Source organism: Macaca mulatta, chromosome 4 (assembly GCF_049350105.2).
Source record: "Macaca mulatta isolate MMU2019108-1 chromosome 4, T2T-MMU8v2.0, whole genome shotgun sequence".
In the NCBI taxonomy this organism is placed as follows: Eukaryota; Metazoa; Chordata; class Mammalia; order Primates; family Cercopithecidae; genus Macaca; species Macaca mulatta.
The window spans coordinates 153,270,134-153,293,932 of record NC_133409.1 but is presented as its reverse complement, the minus strand read 5'-3'; the positions used below and the strand labels follow the sequence as shown (position 1 = coordinate 153,293,932).

General features: G+C 45.7%; 2 long non-coding RNA genes and 1 pseudogene across 2 annotated transcripts; 2 read left to right on the top strand and 1 right to left on the bottom strand.

Annotated features, from left to right (window-relative positions):
* The first annotated feature begins 1,182 nt into the window (after window positions 1-1,182).
* On the top strand, window positions 1,183-5,236 carry LOC100429652 (HLA class I histocompatibility antigen, A alpha chain-like; annotated as a pseudogene).
* Window positions 5,237-7,569: 2,333 nt separating this feature from the next.
* LOC114677363 (uncharacterized) lies at window positions 7,570-16,718 on the bottom strand. The gene is made up of 2 exons (XR_013416731.1): window positions 14,206-16,718; window positions 7,570-11,934 (listed from the first exon to the last, which is right to left on the bottom strand). It is a non-coding gene; the product is annotated as an uncharacterized LOC114677363 (long non-coding RNA).
* Window positions 16,719-18,443: 1,725 nt separating this feature from the next.
* On the top strand, window positions 18,444-21,012 carry LOC114677362 (uncharacterized). The gene is made up of 2 exons (XR_013416730.1): window positions 18,444-19,088; window positions 19,293-21,012. It is a non-coding gene; the product is annotated as an uncharacterized LOC114677362 (long non-coding RNA).
* Window positions 21,013-23,799: the final 2,787 nt, after the last annotated feature.

Here is a 23,799-nt window from a genome sequence, read left to right as displayed (position 1 = left end):
CAAAGCCCCTGTGCTCATGTGCCTTCCATTCTAGAGGCTTCTTGAGAGTGAGATGGAGCCATTCGAGGGTTTTAAGTGAAGAAATGACACAATCTGACTCACATTAGCAGAATTGCTGACCATTGTGGGGAGAACAGCCATGAGCAGCAAGCGAGGGGACAGAGCTAGGGCCACAATTCAGTAGTGAGAGGGTGGCAGATACTAAGGGCAGAGGAGGGCCTGTGGGATGACAGGGACAGAGAGAAGGGCTGGAGAAGCAGGAGGTGAGGTAAAGGAACAGAGAGAAAGAATTCTAAAGCAATGGAATTCTCAGACTTAAAAACAATGTTTTATAGATTTGTAATGCATTTATCCGCAGAGAATGACTCACTGTTATTTGCACCTTGGTCTTTAATATATTCTGTGGGACTGTCCAAAAACGAATTGCCTCCCTATGTTAAACAGGTTAAAAAAGGATATCAAGTGTCCCAATAAAACATGCACTAGCTTAGATGTGAATAATTCATAAAAATTGGCAGGTGCATGGGCCAGCCACTGTGGCTCATACCCATAATACCAGCATTTTGGGAGGCTGAGCTGGGAGGATCGCATGAGTCCAGGAGTTCAAGACCAGTCAGAGCAAGATAGGGAGACCTCATCTCTACAGATATTTTTTTTAGAAAAATTAGCCAGGAGTGGTTGCACAGGCCTGTGGTGCCAGAAACGTGGGAGGCTGAGGGTGAAGCACTGATCGCATGAGCCCAGGAGGTTGAGGCTTCAGTGAGTCATGAGCACACCACTGCACTCCAGCCAGGGTAGGAGTGATACCCTGTCTAAAAATAAATAAATAATAAATGATAAATAAAGACAGTTCACCAGCACTGGTGAAGGGCACTTTGGCTGCACTGAGCACTTGCAATTTTGAGGTGATTAAATTCTGTACAGGCTCCTGGTGGCAATATACGGTAACACATTGAGGTCTGTATTGAGATGTCCTGGACTCACACACACAAACTCAGGGCTATGAAATAAAGATAATGTAAAAATACAACAGACCAGGGTCATACATACATAGTCTGGGAAAGTGAAACTTAGCTTTGTGAGTCTAATTGCAATGCATTTAGATACACACATTTATATATAAAGGTGCTAAAAATCACCTCTTCTACAAATTAGATTCGTGATAATTCAGGGGTTAGCAAGATGGTGCTACCCGCTGTAGCACAAGACCCTCGCGGAGACCCTCGACCCGACAAGAGCCCCAGGCATCTATACCCGATTCCATTTTCAGTTCTGGCTCAAATCCCGGGGGATTGGTAGGGAGGGAGGCTGGGCTCAGTGGCCTGGGCTGACCGCGGACGCGGGGACACGGTCTCACACCCTCCAATGGATACACAGCTGTGACCTGGACCCGGACTAGAGCCTCCTCCACAGGTATGAACATACCCTACGATGGCACAGTTACCTCGTCCTAAACCAGGAACTGTGCTAATGGACCGCAGCGGACAAGGCAGCTCAGATGTCCTGGCTGAGGAAGAAGCAGAGCTCCTCAAAACCTACCTGCAGGGAAGGTGAGCGGAGCGGCTCAGCAAAGGCCTTAAGAATGGGAAGGAGACGCTGCAGTGCGCGGGTACCAGCGGCCACTGGGCGCCTCCCTGATCTCCTGCAAATTCCTCGAGCCACCTTTCAAAAGAAGGGGAGGAAAATGAGACCAATCCTAAAATATCCCTCGCCCTCTTGTCCTGAGGAAGAAGAGTCCTCCTGGGTTTCAGATCCTACACCAGAGAGTGACTGAGGGCCCGCCCTGCACTCTGGGACAATTAAAGGATGAAGTCTCTGAGGGAAAGGAGGGAAGACAATCCCTGGAATACTGATCCGTGATTCCCTTTGACGCCACAACAGGCTTGGGCACCAGGAATTTTCCTCTCAGGCCTTGTTCTCTGCCTCACACTCAACGTGTATCTGTTGGTCTGATTCCAGTTTTTCTGAGCCCTTCGGCCTCAGCTCAGGACCAGAAATTTCTGTTCTAGCCTCAGACACTAGAACTTTCCAAGGAATAGATTACCCAGGTGCCTGTGTCCAGGCTGGTGTCTGGGTTCTGTGCTCCCTTCCCCACCCCAGGTGTCCTGTCCATTCTCAGGATGGTCACATGGGTGCTGCTGGAGTGTCCCATGAAGAATACAAAGTGGCTGAATTTTCTGACCCTTCCCCTCAGATACCCCAAAGACACACGTGACCCAGCACCCTATCTCCGACCATGAGGCCACCCTGAGGTTCTGGGCCCTGGGCTTCTACCCTGTGGAGATCACACTGACCCAGAAGCTGGATGGGGAGAACAAATTCAGGACGCAGAGCTTGTGGAGACAGACCTGCAGAGTACAGAACCTGCCAAAAGTGGGCAACTATGGTGGTGACTTCTTGAGAGAAGCAGAGATACACATGCCATGTGCAGCATGAGGGGCTGCCAGAGCCCCTCACACTGAGATGGGGTAAGGAGACGAATGTGGGGTCATGTCTCTTCTCAGGGAAAGCAGGAGTCCTTCTGGAACCCTTCAGCAAAGTCAGGGCTGAGGCCTGGGGGTGAGGGCCCCTCACGTTCCCCTCCTTTCCTAGAGCTGTCTTCCCAGCCCACCATCCCCACTGTGGGCATCGTAGCTGGCCTGGTTGTTCTCGGTGCTGTGGTCCCCAGAGCTGTGGTCACTGCTGTGATGTGGAGGTAAGAGGCCAGGTAGGAAAGGGGTAAGCTCGGAGTTTTCTTCTTCCATTGGTGAATTTCGAGCCCTATAATGGGAGTGGGCTGGTATCCTGCCTTGTTGTGAGGCACCATCTCCACACACATTTACCCTGTTCAGAGGCCCTGTCAATACTTACTCTTTTGTAAAGCACCTGTGAAAATGAAGGACAAATTTATCATCTTGATTGGGGTCATGGGAACCTGGCTCCCAGCAGTCACAGGTCAGGGGAAGGTCCCTGCTGAGGACAGACCTCAGGAGGACAATTGGTCCAGCTTCAACACATCCTCTTCCCTCGGGTTTCCTGATCCTGACCTGGGTCTGCAGTCACAGTTCTGGAAACTCCTCTGGGATCTCATGGCCCTGCCTCCTTCCTGGCCTCTCACAGTTTGTTTTCTTTCCACAGATGGAAAAGGAGGCAGCCATGCTCAGGCTTCATGTAAGTGTGGTAGGGGTGGGAGAGTGATCCCCGAGATCCTTGGGATAGTGTAGACAGGAGCCCATGGGGGAGCTCACCCACCCCACAATTCCTCCTTTAGTCACATCACCTGTGGGCTCTGAACAGATTTTGTTTTCATTCCACCCCAAACAGGGACAGTATCCAGGGCTCTGATGTGTCTCTCAAGGCTTGTAAAATGACACCTTAGAGGGCCTGAAGTGAAGGAGGACTTGGGGCAGAAGGGATAAAACTAGGCTCTGGAGATTCTTTGAATTTTTCAGTGTGTGGTGGGCTGTTCAGTGTCACCACTTACCATGACTGACCTAATTTGTTCATGACTATGTTTTTTCTAAGTCTGCCTTGTGAGGGACTGAGATCAAACTTTGTTCATGCCTCCCCTTTGTGATGTTAAGGGACTCTGGCTTCTCTTTATACCAAGGCATCTAAATGTGTCTACGTCCCTGATGACATGTGAGAAGTGGGAAGACCAGCCCACCCTCACATCCATCATGACCCCTGTTATCATTTGGATCTGTGTCCCCACCCAAATCTTATGTTCAGTTGTAATCCCCAGTGTTAAAGATGATGATTAGCTCATGAGGATGGTTCCGCCTTGAATAGTTTAGAACCATCTCTTTGGTGCTGTTCTTGTGATAGTTCTCACGAGATCTGGTGTTTGAAAGTGTGTAGCACCTCTCTGCTCTCTCTGCCTCCTGCTCCAGGCATGTGAGTCATGCCTGCTTCCCCTTAACCTTCCAGCATGATTGAAAGTTTCCTGAGGCCGTCTTATAAGTAGAGCAGATGCCAGAATCATACTTCCTGTATAGAATGCAGAACCACGAGCCAATTTAAACCTCTTTTCTTTATAAATTATGCAGTCTCATATATTTCTTTATAACAGTGTGAGAATGAACTAGTTCAGAAAATCAGTACCAGGAGCTGGGTATTGCTGTAAAGGTAGCTGAAAATGTGGAAATGGCTTTGGAACTGGGTAACAGGCAGAGGTTAGAAGAGTTTAGAGAGTTTACAAGACAAGAAAATGAGGGAAAATTTGCAACTTTCTAGAGATTTGTTAAGTTGTTGTGACCAAAATGTTGATAGTGATATGGACAGTAGAGTCCAGGCTGATGAGGTCTCAGATGGAGATGAGGAACTTATTGGGACCTAGAGGAAAGGCTACTTTTGATATTAATTGACAAAGAACTTGGAGGCATTGTGCCCCTTCTCTAGGGATCTGTAGAACTTTGAACTTGAGAGTGATGTATATGGGTATCTGGTGGAAGAAATTTCTAAGCAGCATAGCATTCCAGATTTGGCCTGGTTGCTTGTAATAGCCTATGCACACATATTTGAGCAAAGAAATGGCTTGAAAATAAAACTGATATTTAAGGGGGAAATTTAATATCCAGGACAATTTCTAGTGGAGCTGCAGGAGCAGGAACCCTGCCAGGACTACTAAATGGTAGAGCCACTGGCAATGTGCAACCTCAGCCTGGAAAAGTCATAGGCATTCAGTTTTCATCCATGAGAGCAGCTATATGGGTTATGTTCGGCAAAGCCATGGATGTGGAGCTGCAAATGGTATTGTGAGCCCACTGCTTGTACCAGCCAGTGTGCTCAGGATTCAAGATATAGAGTCAGAGGAGATTATTTTAGAGTTCTGAGTTTTAATGTCTGCTATGATGAGGTTCAGCCTTGTGAGGACACTGCATTCATTTATTTTGGCCCAGTTATTCCATTTGGAATGGAAGTGTGTAAGAAATGTCTCTTCCACTGTTGTATTAATATTTTAGAAGTAAATAATATTTTTTGTTAATTTTACAGGTTTATAGCTATAAGAACTTACTTTCCATCTCAGATGAGACTTTGGAATTTTGAGTTGATGCTGGAACAACCTAACACATTTGAGACAATTGGGAGAAGATTATTGTATTTTGTAATGTGAGAAGAACCTGAACTTTGGCTGGCTAGGGACAGGATGCAATGATATAAATATTTATTCCCTGATACCTCATGTTAAAAATGTGACCCCCAATTTTGGACGTGAGGCCTAATGGGTGGCATTTGGGTCATGGGGGTCAATCTTTTATGAATAGAGAGATGCTGCCCTCTCTGGGGAGTGAATGAATTGTTGCTCTATTAGTTTCCAGGAGAGCTAGTTGTTAAAAAGAGCTTGGCACCTTCCTACTCTCTCTGTTCCTCTGTTACCATGTGATCTCTGCACATACCAGCTCCCCTTTGCCTTCTGCCATGAGTGGAAGCAGCCTGAGGCCCTCACTCTTATCACTCAAGAGATTGTAAGGTTTTTAGGATAAACCACGGAAAAGGACAAAATGTTTTTGTTATATCTCAGATTACCTTTTTTGGCCCACATATCTTTTACAGGAAAATAATTATGATAGTAAAGAGGTATTGGCATATTATCAGAGTCTCATTCAGTCATTCAAAATTAGGCCAGTTTATCGTCCTCTTGTATGAATATGTGTCCCAGAATGAAGTCACTCAGCTTTGCAGGCACCACTCGATCTTACCGGGTTCCATAAACAAGAATAGTCTCAGGGACATATGGCTTCACCCTTTTAGGCATCCAGTATAATTGACCTAAGAGACAATATCTTCTCTTGCTCACAGCACTTTTGAGGAGTTAAGCTAATTTTGAATTTTCCTCATTATATAACCGTTTGATTTATTCACTTACCCGCAGCCACTATTCCTCCTTCTGTCCCTTTATATCAGTCTTTTCAAGTTTTGGAAGTAACATTAGGTTTGGCTGCTGTGCTGGCCAAGACTTCAGGCAGCAATAGTATTCTAGCATGTCTTCCCTCAGTCTCCTCTTGATCATAGAGGGTAGGTTACATAGGGAAGGAACTAGTTGGGACTATTGGACCACCAGGCTACATAGCTCTACTTACAGGTAAACCTGACTTTGCCAGATGAAATGAAGGCACAGCACAATCCTTGATTTGCTTGGGTATTCTTACATAAAGGTGTAAAAATATAGTTTTTTTGCTTAGGGATAATTCCTGTTTCTGGCATTTTTATTTGCATCCCTATTCCTGATACCACTGCATCACATATGAAAAAAGAAATTTGAGGTGAAGTGTAGTCATTACTCCAGCATCTTCTCCCCTTAGGAAGAATTGTATGTATAGTCATAACAATAGAGCCCTGATGCATCAGGAAAAAGAGAGGATGTGACCTAGTGGAGTCACTCTTGCAGCCCCACCCATGTTGACAGTGAGCACATTCATGGAGGTATAAATTGCCCAACAATTAGATTGGCAGTTTTTAGACAACTAATGTTTCAATTGACCATTTCAATGTTCTGTCAAAGTTTTTCCCTAAGGAGGACATCTCCCTGTGCATTGTTGGCCATTTGAGGCTATAAAGTGTATTTTCTTGTGTAAAGAAACGGGACTCAGTAGTCCGCATTGGTGCAATCTCTTCTTTTCTGGTTGTTTTATAGCCCTTGAAGCATTGACATCTACCCCTGGTTAAGCATAGCCCAATCCAGAGTCAGTGACGTTCCTGTCAAGATTGGTTTGCAGCTCCTTTGGGGTTGCTGGCATCAGTCTGGCTTGCCAGCTCTGTATGATCAAAGCCTTCCCGCTAGAGAATCTGTCACAGCCATCTGCTGCCTCTGTCTGTTTTCTTGATCAACAGTCAAAACAGAAGTTATGAGAAATTACCAAAATTGGGCCGGGCGCGGTGGCTCAAGCCTGTAATCCCAGCACTTTGGGAGGCCGAGACGGGCGGATCACGAGGTCAGGAGATCAAGACCATCCTGGCTAACACGGTGAAACCCCGTCTCTACTAAAAAGTACAAAAAACTAGCCGGGCGAGGTGGCGGGCGCCTGTAGTCCCAGCTACTCGGGAGGCTGAGGCAGGAGAATGGCGTAAACCCAGGAGGCGGAGCTTGCAGTGAGCCGAGATCGCGCCACTGCACTCCAGCCTGGGCGACAGAGCGGGACTCCGTCTCAAAAAAAAAAAAAAAAAAAAGAAAGAAAGAAAAGAAAGAAAAGAGAAATTACCAAAATTGTGTACAAAAGAGAGATTATCACTAATGACCCTTTAGGAATTAAAAAGCATTTTAAGTGAATACTCTAAAAAACCTCAAGTCAATAAGTTAGACCACTTAGATAAAATAGACAGATTCACACAAAGGTAGAAATTGCCAAAACTGACTCCTCCTCATAGAAAATCTGAATAGAACTCTACACTAAGTCAGTAATTTAAAAACTTTCTCACAAAGAAATGCCAAAGCCCGGATATCTTCACTGGTGAATTCTATCAAATATTTCAAAAGCTCTTTCAGATGAGAAGAGAGGAGTCAAGAGTTTCCAGCTCATTTACAGAACTGGCATTGCTAATATAAAAGTCAGAGCATGACTCACAAGAAAATAATACCAGAGACCAGTATCAACAATAAACATAAATGAAAACATCCTTAACAAACATAGGCAGACAATACAACGCCACGTAAAAAAGGATTACACTCCATGACCAATGGGATTCATCCCAGGAATATAAGGTTGGATTAACAACTGGAAATCAACTAATGGAATGCACCATATTAATGTAATAAAAGACATAATTATGTCAAAAGGTGCAGAAGAAACAGCTGACAAAAATGTTAACAGCACTCGTGTTCATAAGTTTCAACAAAACAGGAATGGAGGGGACCTTCCTCACTCTGATAAAGGGAATCTATAAAAAACCTACAGCTAAAATCATGCTTAATGAAGAAAGACTGAATACTTTTCTTCTAAGATGGGGATCAGTGCAAAGATGTCCAATCCCATCACTTCTATTTAACATTGTACTGGAGATTGTAGTCAGTGCAATAAGGCAAAAAATGAAAAATTAAAATCATCCAGTCATCCAGGTAAAAAGGAAAACATAAAACTCTATTCACAGATAACATGACCTTGTCTGTAGAATTCACAAGCGGGTAAAAGTCTGCTAGCACTAGCAAATGAATCCAGAAGTACCCATAGGATATAAAATCAATATAAAAATTAATTATGAACTCATTTCTCTGTACAAGCAATGACAACCTCAACTTTCCTATCACAGTAGTTACAAACAGAGCAAAATGGGGATAAACTTAGGAAGAGAGCAGTGTTTGTTCGCTGAGAAGTACAAAACATTACTGAGAGAAATTAAAGGTCTAAATAAACGGAGAGATGCGGTTGGAAAGCTCAATAATATTGTTAAGATGGCAATTCTCCCCCAATAGATCTATGGTTTCAACACAATCTCTATCAAAATCCCAGCAGAAATTTTATAGAAAATTGGCAAAATAATCCTAGAAATGTATGTGAAAAATGCAGAGGATGAAGAAGAGTCAACACAAATTTGGAAAAAAAAAAAAAAATGAAATGTCATAGAAAACTACAATAATCCAGACAGTGTGAAACTGAGAGACATAGAGATCAATGAACAGAAGTGAGAATCTAGAAAGATATTTTTACATTTTTTTAATTGATTTTCAATGAAGTTGCATAGGTAATACAATGTGACACTTAACACCATATAAAATATCAGCTCAAACAAATTATAGCCCTAAAGAGCTAACATTTATGACTTAAAACTATAAAATTTCTCAAAGAAAATACAGGAGAAAATTTTTGTGACTTTGGGTAGTTAGGCAAAAGATTCTTAGATAAAATACCAAAAGCATGATCTACAAATGAAAAAAAAAAAAGAGAGAGAGAGAGAAAGAGAAGTTGGGCTTAGTTAAAACTTTAGGCCTGGCCCAGTGGCTCACACCTGTAATCCCAGCACTTTGGGAGGCCAGGGCAGGTGGATCATGAGGTTAGGAGATCGAGACCATCCTGGCTAACATGGTGAAGTCCCGTCTCTACTAAAAAATACAAAAAATTAGCCTGGTGTGGTGGCGGGCACCTGTAGTCCCAGCTACTCAGGAGGCTGAGGCAGGAGAATGGCGTGAACCTGGGAGGTGGAGCTTGCAATGAGTCAAGATTGCGCCACTGCACTCCAGCCTGGGTGATAGAGTGAGACTCTGCCTCAAAAAAAAAAAAAAAAAAAAAATTGAAAACTTTAGTGCTCCAAAACACATTATTGAGAAAATGAGAAGACAAGCCATAGACTAGGAGAAAATATATCACAATTTATCACAAATTACAGTTGTGATGAAGAACTTGTATCCAGAATATGTGACAAGTTATTAAATTCAATGTAAGAAGACAAGCAACTCAAGTAAAAATGAGCAAAACACACAAATATGCTCAACTGACTTTTACAAAAGCACAAAAGCAATTCAATGAAGAAAGGAGCGCTTTCCCATCAATGGTGTTGGAGCAGCTGGACAAACACAGTGGAATAAAATAACCTCAGCCCAAACCTCACACTTTATACAAAAAATAACTCAAAATGAATCACAAGCTTTAATGTAAAACACAGAATCAAAATGACAAACATTGAACCAGGTGTGGTGTCACAGGTCTGTATTCTCAACTACTCAGGAGGCTGAGGTGGGAAGATCCCTTGAGCCCAGGAGTTCAAGGCCAGCCTAGGCAAAAAATTTTTTTTAATAAATAATAAATAAATTTAAAATTTAAAATTGCAAATCTTTTAAGAAAAAATCATCAGAACTAAGACTGGACAAACAGTTCTTAGACATAACACTAAAAGCATGATCCATCAAAGAAAAAATTAACAAATTGGATCTTATCAAAACTAAAAACTGTTGCTCTGTGAGAGACCTGTGAAGAGCTAAAAAGACAAGCTACAGAACGAGAGAAGATATTTACAGACAACATATTCTGTAAAGACTATATTCAGAATATATGGAGAAATTTAAAAACTCGACAGTAAAAATGAAATCCAAATACACAATAGGCAATGAGCAAGACACAATCAGACGTTTCACTAAAGAGGATAAACACTGGGCTAACAAGCAGAGGAATAGACACTCAACATAATTATCCAGTAAGAGAACACAAATTAAATCCACAATGATAGGAATGGCTGAAATACAAAATAAAGGTAGCAACAGATGCTGGCAAGGATGCAGAAAAACTGGGTCACTCTTATATTGCTGGTAGGAATGTATTTTAAAATGGTACAGCCACTCTGGAAATGGATATTGCAGTTTTCTTCAAACTGAACATGCAGTTTACCTTATGACTAGCAATTGCCCTACTAGGCACTTATTTCAAACAAGGGAAAACTTTGTATTCACAAAATACCTGTACACGGCCGGGCGCGGTGGCTCAAGCCTGTAATCCCAGCACTTTGGGAGGCCGAGACGGGCGGATCGCGAGGTCAGGAGATCGAGACCATCCTGGCTAACACGGTGAAACCCCGTCTCTACTAAAAAATACGAAAAACTAGCTGGGCAAGGTGGCAGGTGCCTGTAGTCCCAGCTACTCGGGAGGCTGAGGCAGGAGAATGGCGTGAACCCGGGAGGCGGAGCTTGCAGTGAGCTGAGATCCGGCCACTGCACTCCAGCCTGGGCGACAGTGAGACTCCGTCTCAAAAAAAAAAAAAAAAAAAACCTGTACACAAATACTCTTGCAGCTTTATTCATAATACCCCCAAACTGGAAATAATGCCATTGTCTTTCTGTGGGTGAATGAGATCTGCTGGTTGAACTCATAACTGAGTCACACAAGTGCCCTTTCTCAAGGCTACCATCCTGCTTCTCTGTGCAGTAAGTGTTTTATGCATATTTCCCATTTTCTCACAAAAATATTAAAGACATGTACTCAAGGATTAAAATTTAATGAACATAAATTTTTTTCCTTCTCCATCAAAAAGATTCTTAAGTGGGAATGCAGTTTGGAGCCACTGCCTTGGTTCTGCTAAGGTGCTGGGTGTGTTACCTACCTTGGCATTTGCAGCATTAATGGAAAAGTCAACATAATGAAACAGGCAGATGGCATCTTGGTATTTCTGTGAAAACAGGTTTCCCTCCTGAACTCTCTGAAGGCAGCTCAGGGGACACACTTTCAAAATGGCAAAGATCAATTATGGTTCCTAGTGGGACACAACCCCTAACCTATTCCAGTTCAGCTTTCTCTCTCTCTCTCTCTCTCTCTCTCTTTCCCTCATTCTTCCAACTTATAATTGTATAAGTTGCTGTGAATCTGTCCCTCACTGAGAACTGACAGAGCGATGTGGGCGGGGGGGAGATTTCTCTGTGCTGTGTCAAGGCATCAAGACAGACCTCTCCTTCTCTCCTGAACCTCACACTCTATCCCTTCCCAGACACTTGAATTAAAACACAGACCAGAAATGTCTGTTTAAGAACTAAATATCAATAGCATAAAATATGAAGACAGAGTAGAATGGGGTGAGAGTGTAACAGGGGTGATAGGACCTCAAGGTGCCAGGGAAGCTGGTCCTGGGCTCCCCAGGAAGAGCCGTCACCAGGACACTCACTCATAAAGGTCACCTATAATAATGCAATTACAGCATATGTAATATATCAAAATATAATAAAATAACAAAAATAATATGGCACAGCTGCAAACACTTCATATATACTAACCCTTTTCATTCATCCAACCACAATAAATAAATGCTGTTAGTTTCCCTATTTCATAGATGAGGAAACTAAGGCACCAAGAGGGAAAATGCTGGTGAGACCCAGGTAGGGAGTTGAATCCAGGCCGCCTGGCTGCAGAGTCTAGCTGCCCTCAGTGGCACCAGTGGAACCAGGAGATGACACGAGAGACTGAAATCCCAGTTGTGCACTGCCCTGGTGGTCTCCTGTCCCAACTAGGTGTTGATCCAGGCCTTGTAGGTTCCCATGCTCTGGAGAAAAGAGAAAAACAGTAAATGTTCCACTGGGTGCAGGGTGTTGCTTTTTATTCCCTGAGGGCTTCTCCCTCCTCAGTCACTCCAAAATTAGATTCACTCTTTCTCTGAGTGAAGATGACGTCCCCACTTTTTTCTCCCTCCCATGGCACTTTTCCCAGCCCCTGCCAGTCCCCTCCCATGACTCCATCAGCATCAGCACCTGCCCTGTGCTCAGCACCCATCGCGCAGGGAGCGAAAGGACCCCAGGACTAAGGAACAAGACCCAGGAGGAAACTCAGTGCCCTCCCCTCCTCTCACGCTTGACCAGCCCTGACACAGTGGGAGGCCTCCCCAAAGAGAGGCCCTGGCCCTATCTCCATGTCCCTCCAGACCTGGGCTGGGTCACACACACACAGTCCTTCTCCCCACTCAGTCCTCAGTCCCTCCTCATCTGCGGAAGCACCTGCACACCAGGACAGACCCTGCACATTGTGGGTTCTGCACTCCAGAGGTGGCTCACTGTTCCTCCCCTCCCAGCTCTAAGCAGACAACTCCTAACTGGAGATCCCATCAGGAAGCCCTGGGGCTCACAGGTCCAGCGTGGAAATATGTGGCTGCCATGGAGTCTGCACTTGACGTGATGCTGCTGATTCCCTTGCTCAAGGAGGCCCAGTCTCCCCTCCCCATAACCTGCATGTGGGCTATGCTTGCTCCTGACTGTCCACTCACCCCTGGAAATGCAGCTCCACCCCAGGGCTGCCGCTTGGTGGGGCTGCAGGACCTTCCTGCCACGTTCCTCGCAGGGATTCCACCCAGGCCACTGCCAGTGAAGCCCACAGGGGATCTTCTCCTTTTCCTTGTGGAGTAGGGTGTTTCTTCAGACCCCTCAGCCTGAGGCAGCCTCCACCCCCTCTGCACCTGGGGACTGCCACTGCCACAACCATCATCTCCCACATGGACCCTCAGAGAAAGGAAGCTCCAAATTTGAGTTCCTGTTCCATTCAACATGCTTTACATCAGTATCGGTCCCAACTGAAATTATGTTGATGGACATCAACATTTAAAGCAGGAATTTTGAGAAACTGACATGTGATTTTCATACCTTTTTTCTGGGCAATGTTCCAGTGACCTACGAGGAAACCATTCCTGCCTACAGGGAACCAAAGCTGAGAATCCCCCTATAGGAGACACCACAGGTGAGAGCAGGAGCGACCACAGACCTGCACTCCCCCGTGCTGTGGTGCCTCCTGGACGGGGCCCTCTTGCCGCAGGGCAGGGGACAAACCATCCCATCTGCCCAGGCCTGAGGGACTGACTGACAGTGCCATTAGGTTCAAGAATGAGACACCACCACCCCACTGGCCAGGCACACAGAAGTGGGGAAATGGCAGAAAGACTCGGGTTTCCTGAACACCCCAGCCTCTCCCTGTCCCCTGCACTGCCTCTGTCTTTGCAGAAACACAAAACTTTCTGTTTTCTCTTTTCCTCAGACAACCTGACTATGGGGGAAATTATTCTCTCTCTTATTTTAAACTTACCAGGCAATGATTACATTAAGAAGAAAAAAATTGGCTCAGGAAAGGCAAGGTGAGACCACAAAACACAGAACAAAGCCCCAAAAACACAGCCCCTGGGGACTATGATTCTCGGGGGCTGGAAAAACTAACACCTGGACATAGGATGAAAACAGGGAACCAGCTGCCCTGACAGGGTGCTGGTCCCCATTCCCCAAATAGCCCAGGGACATCCGCTTATCACCTTGTCCATATCATCTGCAAGGAAACACAGGGAGGCAGGGGCCACATGGTGGGAACCTGGAAAAAGCATGGCCTCGAGCGACCCAGAAGACACAACATCCCTGAGAGAGAGCTCTCGGATGAGGCGCATGGGGAGCTGCCAAGTGGAAGAGGATGGCCGTGTGCACTCAGGACCCTCCCTGGTACAAGGGAGGCCACAAAGAGAACTGCGCATGCAGAGGCCCTCAGTCAGCCTCGTGGGTCTTTTTCTTGGTGTCCTTCTGATGGCTGGAGAAACATGGGTGAGGGATGCAGAGAGGGAGGGACTAGAGGCTCTGCCTGTCCTTGATTCCTCTCCAGTTTCTAACCCCTCACCAGATCACAGCCGCCTTTACTGTTTGCTCACTCTGAGATAGTGATCATCCAGGCCCTCAGCAATCAGCAAGCGATTCCCAACTCATCCACCTGGATGCGCCCTGATCAGCCTGAGAGACAGAGCGGGATGGGGACAGAGCAGGTGCCACGGCCCTCCCTACGGCCCACTCCTCACCTGCAGCAGGAGGAGGCCACAGCTGGACAGTGGATTGTCTTGGCTCAGCCCTGGCTTGGGAAGGACTTAAGGATATAAAAAATAGCCTGCATGTGATGGTTCATGTTCAATTCTATGTGCCTCAGTATAGGTTTAAGCAGAGTACATGGTCATAAAGAGATAAAGAAGCAAAATGTACTAAGCCACCACTCCCTCTCCTTCTTGCTTTCCCTTTCATGCACCAGCCAGGTGCCTATCGGTTGGGGTCCCCCTCCCCACCTCAACGACCCCCTCCCTACCTCACCAAAAATTTAGTTTATGCTAGCTTGCAGCGTAGATAATTGTACCCTTTCTTATCAACTAGGTGCAGCTGTTAGGGTCATAAGTCAAATGTTTAAGGAGTCCTGAGACAATCGCAATGGGTTATGGGCTGCAACAAAATGCAGCAAAAAGACGTAAAGAACATACTCAAAGTCTTAATCAAAGTACCAATTTATGATGTCCAGGAAGATCATAACCCCGTAGTACTCAGCTAATGAGGAACTGGGGGAGGGACTTGAGCACTAGGGAATACACTGTTGAAACCGTCCCTGGTGTGCCTGCATTCCAGACACCCGATATTGCAAAACTGTCACTAAAAGTGTCACTTTTGCCGTTCTCTGAGTCTCTGAGTCCATACTTTGGGTTTGGATGAGTGAGTTTGTTTCTCAAAATCTAGTGGCCTGTATGGGATTCTCTGTGCTTGCGTGAAGTGAGACTCTGGCTGAAAGGGGATATCGTACCACTTGACACATGTGGTCCATTCTGTCCGGATGTCCCGGCTTCCCACAGAAGCCATGGACAAACTCGAAACTGTTATTCAGGAGACAACGAAAGTGATACGGGTGAGGGGGGGAAGCAGGCACTGCGACAATCAGGCAACCTCATGCATGAGCCCGGGTAGGAAGACTGGACTATGTGCACTGTCTTGGTGGTTGGACATTTTCGGAGTTTGAGTGCGTGTGACTGAGACATCTTAGATATGAAGCGAGGGCGGAGTCCTAAACCGCCGTTCCATTTTCCCGTGAGGGAAACAGCCGGAGACCGAAAAAGCAGTTGACTCACAGGGTATGAAGAGACCTCCAGTAAGGGGGGTCGAGTACACAGGAAAACTAAGACACAGGGAGCAGTTGAAAATGGGAAGCAAAAATTCTAGGCCTAGGGAACAAAGAAAGGAGCCCCCCTCCAGCATCCCCCCAGATAGTCCACTGAGAAGGATGTTACAGGCTTGGGGGAATAACCCCCGAACCAGGAATAAGGAAAAACAAAAAATAATAAAGTATTGCTGTTTTATCTGGCCTAAAGAGCCCATCAGTCAGCCTTTGGTCTTTGAGCCTAAGTTTAGCTCAAATAAGGATTGGGTACGCCAGCTTTAATTCTCTATGTGACTGATACAACTCCGTCCTCACAAGAGGAGAAGCGTTATGCTGTTTGTTGGATTAGTGAATTAACCCCCGTGCTCCCCCTAGGGAACTAGCAAGGAGGGCCTAGTAAAGAGCCCTCACCCAATGAAAAGATCTGGGATCCCGTAACACTTGCTCCCTGGCCCATACATCTCACAAAGCAGAGGACAAGGAGATCGGGGTAACAGAAGGTCGGAGGAAAAGAAATCTAGAGGTCATGAAGGAGCTAAACCCAGTGCTCCCTTAAATCCTTGTACAAACTTAAAGAAAGTATTGGAACAATGTAAGAAGGACATTAAGAACTTCCCTATTCCTTCTAAACAGCAGGTGTCTAACATGTACCCGCTTAGAAAAGTCCCTATGGGACAGGGAATAATTAGATTTGTGAGTACACCTTTAACAAGTACTGAGGTCAGGAATTTTAAAATGGAAATGATGTCACTCTTAGAAGCTAGCTCTCAGTAAGGCTGCAGCAAAGCAGGGGGGCTACATAAGGAAAATCAGAACGAGGTTCATAAACTCAAATGACTACGGGGTCAGCAAATAATAAAAAGGAGGGCTGCAGGGCTGGATGGGAACTGTGGCAGCTGCTCAGCTGTTCTTACAGTGTAGGCACTGTGTTGCCAGGAATAGCAGGACGCGTCCCAGCTCCTCGGCCTCAACTTTGCCAACCTAACAATGGCTCAAGAAGCAGGGACTCGGCCAGGTGCGGTGGTTTACGCCTGTAATCCCAGCACTTTGGGAGGCTGAGACGGTCGGATCTCAAGGTCAGGAGATCGAGACCATCCTAGCTAATACGGTGAAACCCCGTCTCTACTAAAAATACAAAAAATTAGCTGGGTGTGATGGCGGGCGCCTGTAGTCCCAGCTACTCAGGAGGCTGAGGCAGGAGAATGGCGTGAACCCGGGAGGCAGAGCTTGCAGTGAGCTGAGATTGCACCACTGCACTCCAGCCTGGGCGACAGAGCGAGATTCCATCTCAAAAAAAAAAAAAAAAAAAAAAAAAAAAAAAAAAAAAAAAAAAAAAAGCAGGGACTCAGCCGGGCTGTGGAGAAAGAAGGCCTCGCCGAAATTTCATCAGTAACCTAGCCCCACCCCTGCGACTGCTCACCCAATGAAAATGGACGCCTGGATCGTAGGACCAATCATAAGCGGGGAGGGCGGGGCCACATGCGAATTAGAAAGTTCACGACCAATTACAGATTTCTTTGTTCCTTCTCTACTCCCACTGCTTAAAAAAAAAAAAAGTTAAACGTCTCTCCAATTAGATAATGGCGACTGTGGCACAACCACCTGATTATGCTAAAAGCCACTGAACTGTACACTTGAAATTGGTAAATTATGAGGCACATGAATTGTATCCCACTAATAATAACGCTGTCCAGAAAGCCTCTTTCAATTGAGAGAACTGCCTCCTCCCAAACACACATTTCTTTGTGTTCAGAGCATCTAGCCAGGAGTCCTCAAACCTGTCTTCACAGAACCACCTGGAGAGGTTTTAATATCCACGGTCCCAGGCCACAGCCCAAACCAATGGAATCAGTAAGCCTAGGTTAGACCTAAGCCTTAGCATCTTTTAAAGCTCCCTGGATGGTTCCAATGTGTAGTCAAGTTTTAGAACCACTATTCTAGTCCATGGTTTGAACATCCCTGATGGTACCAACTCAGCCTGCCTTTTTTTTTTTCTTTATAATGAGCTGGGGGATCTCACTCTGTCACCCAGTTGGAGTGCAGCTGTGTGATCACAGCTCACATTAGCCTCCAATGCCTGGGTTGGAGCAATCTTGTCACCTCAGCCTCCTGAGTAGTTGGGACTACAGGCGAGTGCAACCAGGCCCAGCTGTCATTTAGCATCTGGTACCAACCCCCATTAGACAGTGAACTATCCATGATCAGGAACTGTGTCCATTCCATCTTCGTCAGTCTTACGAACATTATTTTTTAAAGCGGAACTATACCTATGATTACTAACCATTCCCCAAGACCCCTAGCCTGCACTTTTCTGTAGATGAAAATGTCATACATCACAGAGTTTTAACAATTACTTACTTTTCCCAACCACATTCACTGACTGTTTATTTCAATCATCATAATTTATTGAGCACAGCAGGGACTGGGGTCCTGTCCCCACCTTAGAGGGATTATTTACACTGCTAAAGGTCACAAGGGTAGTGAGGGTAGAGAGGGAGATAGACCCAGCTCTCCTGACACTTGTCCCAAGCCCTTCCCTCCACAGTGTCTACCCTGTCTCGAGGACTTTTTCTCCCTGTGCCAGTTCCAGCAAAGGGTCTCATTCAGCTAACCCCCAAAAAGACTTTTAATACTTCAATGACGATAATAATAATAATAATAATAATAATAATACGCAAAGTTTGTTCCAACGCGTTTAGAGGTGATCGCGACATCAAGCGTGTCCCTCCCTTTCTGGGGTAGGGGAGGCCGTGATGATCTTGGACTTTGGGTGAGTCGCTCCCCAGGGTCTAGGCCTGGCTGCCCCTCCCCAGCCAAACCTCCCAGGTCTTTTCTGTCCAAAGCCCTCCCCCTCTACCCAACCTTCAGCCCCTTCTTCTCAGGCCATCAACTACGTTTTCTCCCTCAGCACTCGCCTTAGATCCCTGGACTTACCAGCACACAGGCGATTTTCTCCGTGCAGACTTTAGGCGCCACTGCTGGGTCCTGAAAAGAAAGAGAAACGGCCCAGCGCGGTCGCTTGCTGACTCGGCAGGGCTGCACTGGGCGCCCGCGTGCGTTTTCAAGTCTGCGGCCCGGAGTTCACTGCGAGGACTGGGATCACCGTCACCCCGCCCTGGTCTACGGAAAACCAGACGTGTTACTGATATAGAAACGGAATAACGGCGCTGCGGGCTGGGGAGGGCGGAGCTGCCTTCAGGCTTCTGGTCTCCAGCTGCGGGTCACTCACACCTGCCGCAGTGAAATGCAGACCCGCGGGGCAGAAATTCCGAGTCCGGGCTGGAGCGCGATCTGGAATCTGACTCGCTTGAAACAGCACCGCGGAGGATTCGGAGCCAGGTGAGTAGGAAAATGAGCTTCAGCCCCTTCCACGGGCCGCCCATGGATTCTAGGATCCATAAACGCTTCCAGCTGCTCCGCCACCCCAGGAAGGCAGCGTTCGCCTCTGGCCGGTTCTGATGGAAACGGGCTCTGCCGCCCGCAGGAAAACCCACAACTAAGAGGCCAGGAAAAAGCCTCCCAGGGTACCGCCACTTCAGTGAGGATCCTAATTTAAGCCCCGAGTGTGGCCTCCATCAAAGACTGGAGTGACCTTCACTGAAATGATACAAGGTCAGCAGTGCCCAGGGCGCTGTGGCTCACAGAATACGGTGACAGCGCTGCCTCGCGTCCCTTCCCTGACCTTCCCCAGGCAGACGCGGTGAAGTGTGTTGGTGTTGTGTGAGGCTGGAATACAGCGGGGGTCAAGAGCAGAGAATGGAGAAAGATGGGGTGAGTGTTGAAGAAAGAAAGGGAGAGGGAGAAAAGGGGAGGGAAAAGGTGAAGGTGAGAATAATATTTAAAAGATGTAGTTTTATTATTTCTAACTTTTATTTTTGCCCTTTTCCTAGTTTTGTTATTTATGAACATTTTAACCACAGCATTTTTTCTCCCTCTGTGAATCTGTAAATATACGGCTTATTATTCTTATTTCAGAGGCTGCGAGGTCAAGTAACAGAGAACATGAGCTTCTGCCTCCAGATGTGCCAGGGTGTGTCTCTTGGGTACAAGAACAAGGGTTTCATTTTGTTTTACAAAATCAAAGTACAAATCTCAAATAGGATAATATTTTTAAACCGTTTTGGGGCATACTTTGCATGCAATAAATGTATCTATTTGAAATGTACAGCTCATTGAGTTTTACTCTTTGGCTGTTTTACACACCCACGTATCCACTACCACAATGAAGATTAATAACATTTCCATAGTCCCCTAAAGAACAGCCATGCGATAAAATTCCATGCAGTCGTTAAAAAGAGGACGATGAGCTTTCAAATGAGAAGATCTGTGCCCAGCCTATTTTTACCCATTTTTAAAAGGACAAGGATGTATGGAATTATAATACCAGTAATGTCACTTACATAATATATATTTTAAGTATATTAAGGGAAAACCCAGAGGATTACTCACCAAAATTTTGACAGGGAACCCAGGGACTGGGATAACTTTGTGACTTTCACTTTCTCTGAAATGCTGGAATTTTATATTACAGTATAAACTTGGATTTTAGCCAGGAACGATGGCTCAGGCATGTAATCAGCTCTGGAAGCTGAAGGATACCTTGAGCCCAGGAGTTTGAGGCTGCAGTGAGCTAGGATCTGACCACTACACTCCAGCCTGGATGACAGAAAGAGATCTTGTCTCAAAAATGAATAAAGAAAATTTAAAAATAAAAATAATAAACTTGAATTTGTATGGTGGTTAAGAAAAATATTTGTTTGAAAACATTATAAAGGTAAGCCACACACCCAAATAGTTACAGGATTTTAAAAACCATAGTGTTAATTAAAACCCAACTCCAGAAACTCACTTTTAAGGGGACTTCATATTTTCATGTCATTAAATCTTTCTCAAAGTGTCTTTGATAGAGCTGTTTTCAGTGCAGTAGAGAGATATGTAACTATTTTACAAAAGGGGCGGGCTATAATAAAAAGGGAAACGCAAAATCCAGTGGGGACACGCTGTACCATTTATTTTCAAAGCACGTTTGAAAACTGGGTTGCTAGAGTGTCTTTGGGTTGAGACAAAGTCGAGGAAAATCTTGTTCCTGGAGTGTTGATTTCCTTTTTCCAAGGGCCAAAGCCTTTCGAAGCAAGTCTAAAAACTCAGGCTGACTTTCAGATCTGAAGAAATCTCAAGAATGTTCATGTGGACCGCAACGCTCTAAGAATCCAGCTCTCTTGGGCTCCAAGCTCTCTGGGGCTTCACCCAGTGACAATGGCCCGAAGGACAGGACACAGTGAAATGGCACCAGTGAGTCAGAGGCCAAAGGAGGATTTCTGGCCCAAGCGCGCAGGATGTGCTTTGTCTTAATGAGGTTGCGGTAGTGGAGCAGAGGCAAGGACACTCAGAATAAATGGCAGAGAAAAAGGCGCGCTAGGGAGGATCCGAAGCCTTCAGACTTCTCCTTCCTCTCCTTCCAGTTGGAAGGTGGGACCAACATGGTCCCTGAAGGAGAGGTCCTTGGGGTGCAGAGAATGGGATCACTGCAACGGGGCGTTGCGAGCCCCACACAAGGCTTCTGGCACCCTTCTCCCAGCTATTACTGATGAGTTCAAACTAGGAGGAGATGAAGACTTGTCCTTTGCAATGTAGACTCCATATCTCGCAATCCGGCTGGTGTGCTAAATCCATCTTAATAAAACACAAAAACCAAGAACCAAATTCTGCGTGTGGTATTTCTGACCGCTAGAAGGTCCTCCCCCTCCCCATTCCTGCGTGCTCTCTTCTTGCCCCGCCCCCTCCACTTTGTCTCCACTTTCCCATCCTTGTCCATCTCTGGACCCCGCTCCTGAGTATCTCCCCCTTCTTCAGAGGACGTCCCCTCATGGAGTACAGACTCCTCCACCTCCAGGAAAAAGAGACAAAGGCCACCGAGAGGGACCTGAGACATTCCTGTTACTCCGCCCCTGAAGTCAGCCCGCCCCACAACGCTCCTTCAGGCTGTGTGTGTGTGTGTGTGTGTGCCTGTGCGTGTGTGCCCGTGTGTGTGAATGTGTCTAAATATGTGTGCGAATGTGTGTGCAACTGTATGTGCCTGTATGAGTTAGTGTATCTGTGTGTGAGAGTGTGTGTACATGTGTGTGTGTGTGTGTGTGTGTGTGTGTGTGTGTGTGTGTGAATGGGAGTCAAAGTGCTAAACTTGGCATTCAGGAAACCTCCCCACCTTGGCACTGCATGCAGGAGTCAGTGTTATGTGCACCTGTGCTTTTTGTCCAGGAGCTGGGACAATTATATTAATCAGATGTGCAGAGAGGCAAGGCCCCCACACTGGAAAGCATTAGAGAGGAGGGTGAGATTGGAGGATTCCCTGACTCCAAGTCTCCTGACCCCTCTTACACACAAGGATCTTGAAAAAAAAGTGCAGGACACTAAATTCTCTCCGGGGACCAACAGGGAAGCCAGAGCCACCGTGCATGTCAAATTCCATCAAAGAAAAACCATTATAGCAAAATTTCCATGTCACATTTTTAAGCCTACACAAAGGCTCACACAGAACCAATATCAAAACAACAAGTTTCTAGCTCAGGTGAGATCACTGAAGTTGACTGCCAGGCATAAGGAAACTGCAGGTATAAAGGACATCTCTAGCTAGGGCTGCAGCCCAATTGCCCCTGCATCTTAGGGCCCCTGGAAAGGACCCTCTCCATTCAATAGCGCAGGGTGAGGACATTTTGGGGGAGAAATGCAGACTCTCCTTAGACCCCTGGGGTTTGTACATTTACTTTCTGACTTTTTAGGTGTTGTCTTCATTTTTGAACAAACTGCAGTTACATAATTTGCTCTGACTTTAAGTGTAAAACAGGAAAATGTTCCTGAAACAGGAAACAAGGGCCAAGTGACCTGTACTGTCACCCCCCTCTGTGCCTCCCTGATGCAATAAAATTGTGAGCCAACAAATCCATGGCTAGGTAAACAGTAAAGTCAATTTTGGCAAATGTTTCAGAGGTTCCTTCTTGCCTAGTAGTGTTCTAGCTTTACCCCAGCCTTAATATTTTAAGTCTATACTTTCCTAGCTGTTGGTTTTTAAATAACACATGTATATTTATTATTTGGTTGTTGCAATAAGCCATCTGGAATCAACTGTGGAATGAAGTTCAGTAAATAAATGAGTGGTTCTCTATTAAATAACTGCTAAGACCATCTGAAAAATGTATTAACCCCAAATCCAATCACTTCTCACTCCTCTACTGCCTCCTCCCCAGAGCCATCCTCTGTAGGATAGTAAACCAGAAGGGCCTTCCAGCTGGGCTGCCTGCTGCCTCTCATGAAGCTTTCCATCACCCACACAACAGGCAGAGTGAACCTTTCAAATGGGGATTAGAGCACATCCTCAACACCACGTCCCAGAAACGCTCCAGCCTCTTCCCTTCCTCTCACCATTTCCTATCAGCCCCTCATCACAGGGCCTCTCTGGCCATTGTGGCCTCATCCCACCAGCCTCAGCCCAGCTCACTCATCTCCACTCGCACCAGTCTCTTGTCACTGCTCCATCCTGTCTCTGCCACCAGCTCCTGCTGGGACTCCCACAGGCACCTGCTCCCCAGGGATCCACATGGCTCACTCCTCATGCCATTCAGTTCTCTGCTCAAATGTCCCTTAGTCAAGTTCTCAGGAACTTCTTATCCAACAAAATATATCTCCTGCCATCCTCACCACCACCAATCTTCTAATCCAGGTATATTTTCTCCATAACAATTATCACTGATATTGGAATAAATTTGGAAGTTGTCGTCTGTACCACTGAAACATATTCTTTGAGGCCAGGACCTCGTCCAGTCACCACTTGCATCCCCAGCATCTAGAACATCCCAGTACAGAGGAGGGACTTGACAAATAAGGGGTGAATGATGGTGAAGATAATTGGTATGCTGCTTTTGAGAAGCAATTTTATAACATGTGTGTCCGAGGCAGGTGCATCACCTGAGGTCAGGAGTTCGAGACCAGCCTGACCAACATGGAGAAACCCCATCTTTTCTAAAAATACAAAAATTAGCCAGGTGTGGTGGTGCACGCCAGTAATCCTAGCTACTCGGGAGGCTGAGACACAAGAATGACTTGACCCTGGGAGGTGGAGGTTGCAGTGAGCCGAAATTGTGGCACTGCACTCCAGCCTCAGTGACAGAGTGAGACTCCATCTCAAAAGCAAAACAAAAAAAAAGTTCATGCACTTTGACCAAATACATTTGAGAAATCTATAATTCTACAATGAAATCCAAAATATAGAAGACTCTTTAGGTATAAGGATATTAATCAGATACTATTTACCATAAGGAAGAAGAACTTGCAAAAGAAGAGTAGCTACATCATTTTTTGAAAATAGTATACAGCTAGGAAAAGTACTGTTTAAGAAGAGTTTGTGATAACATATAAAGTTGCTTATTGATAATAATAAAGTTTGGAAAGCAAGATTCAAAATAACTCATACAGTGTGACTACACTA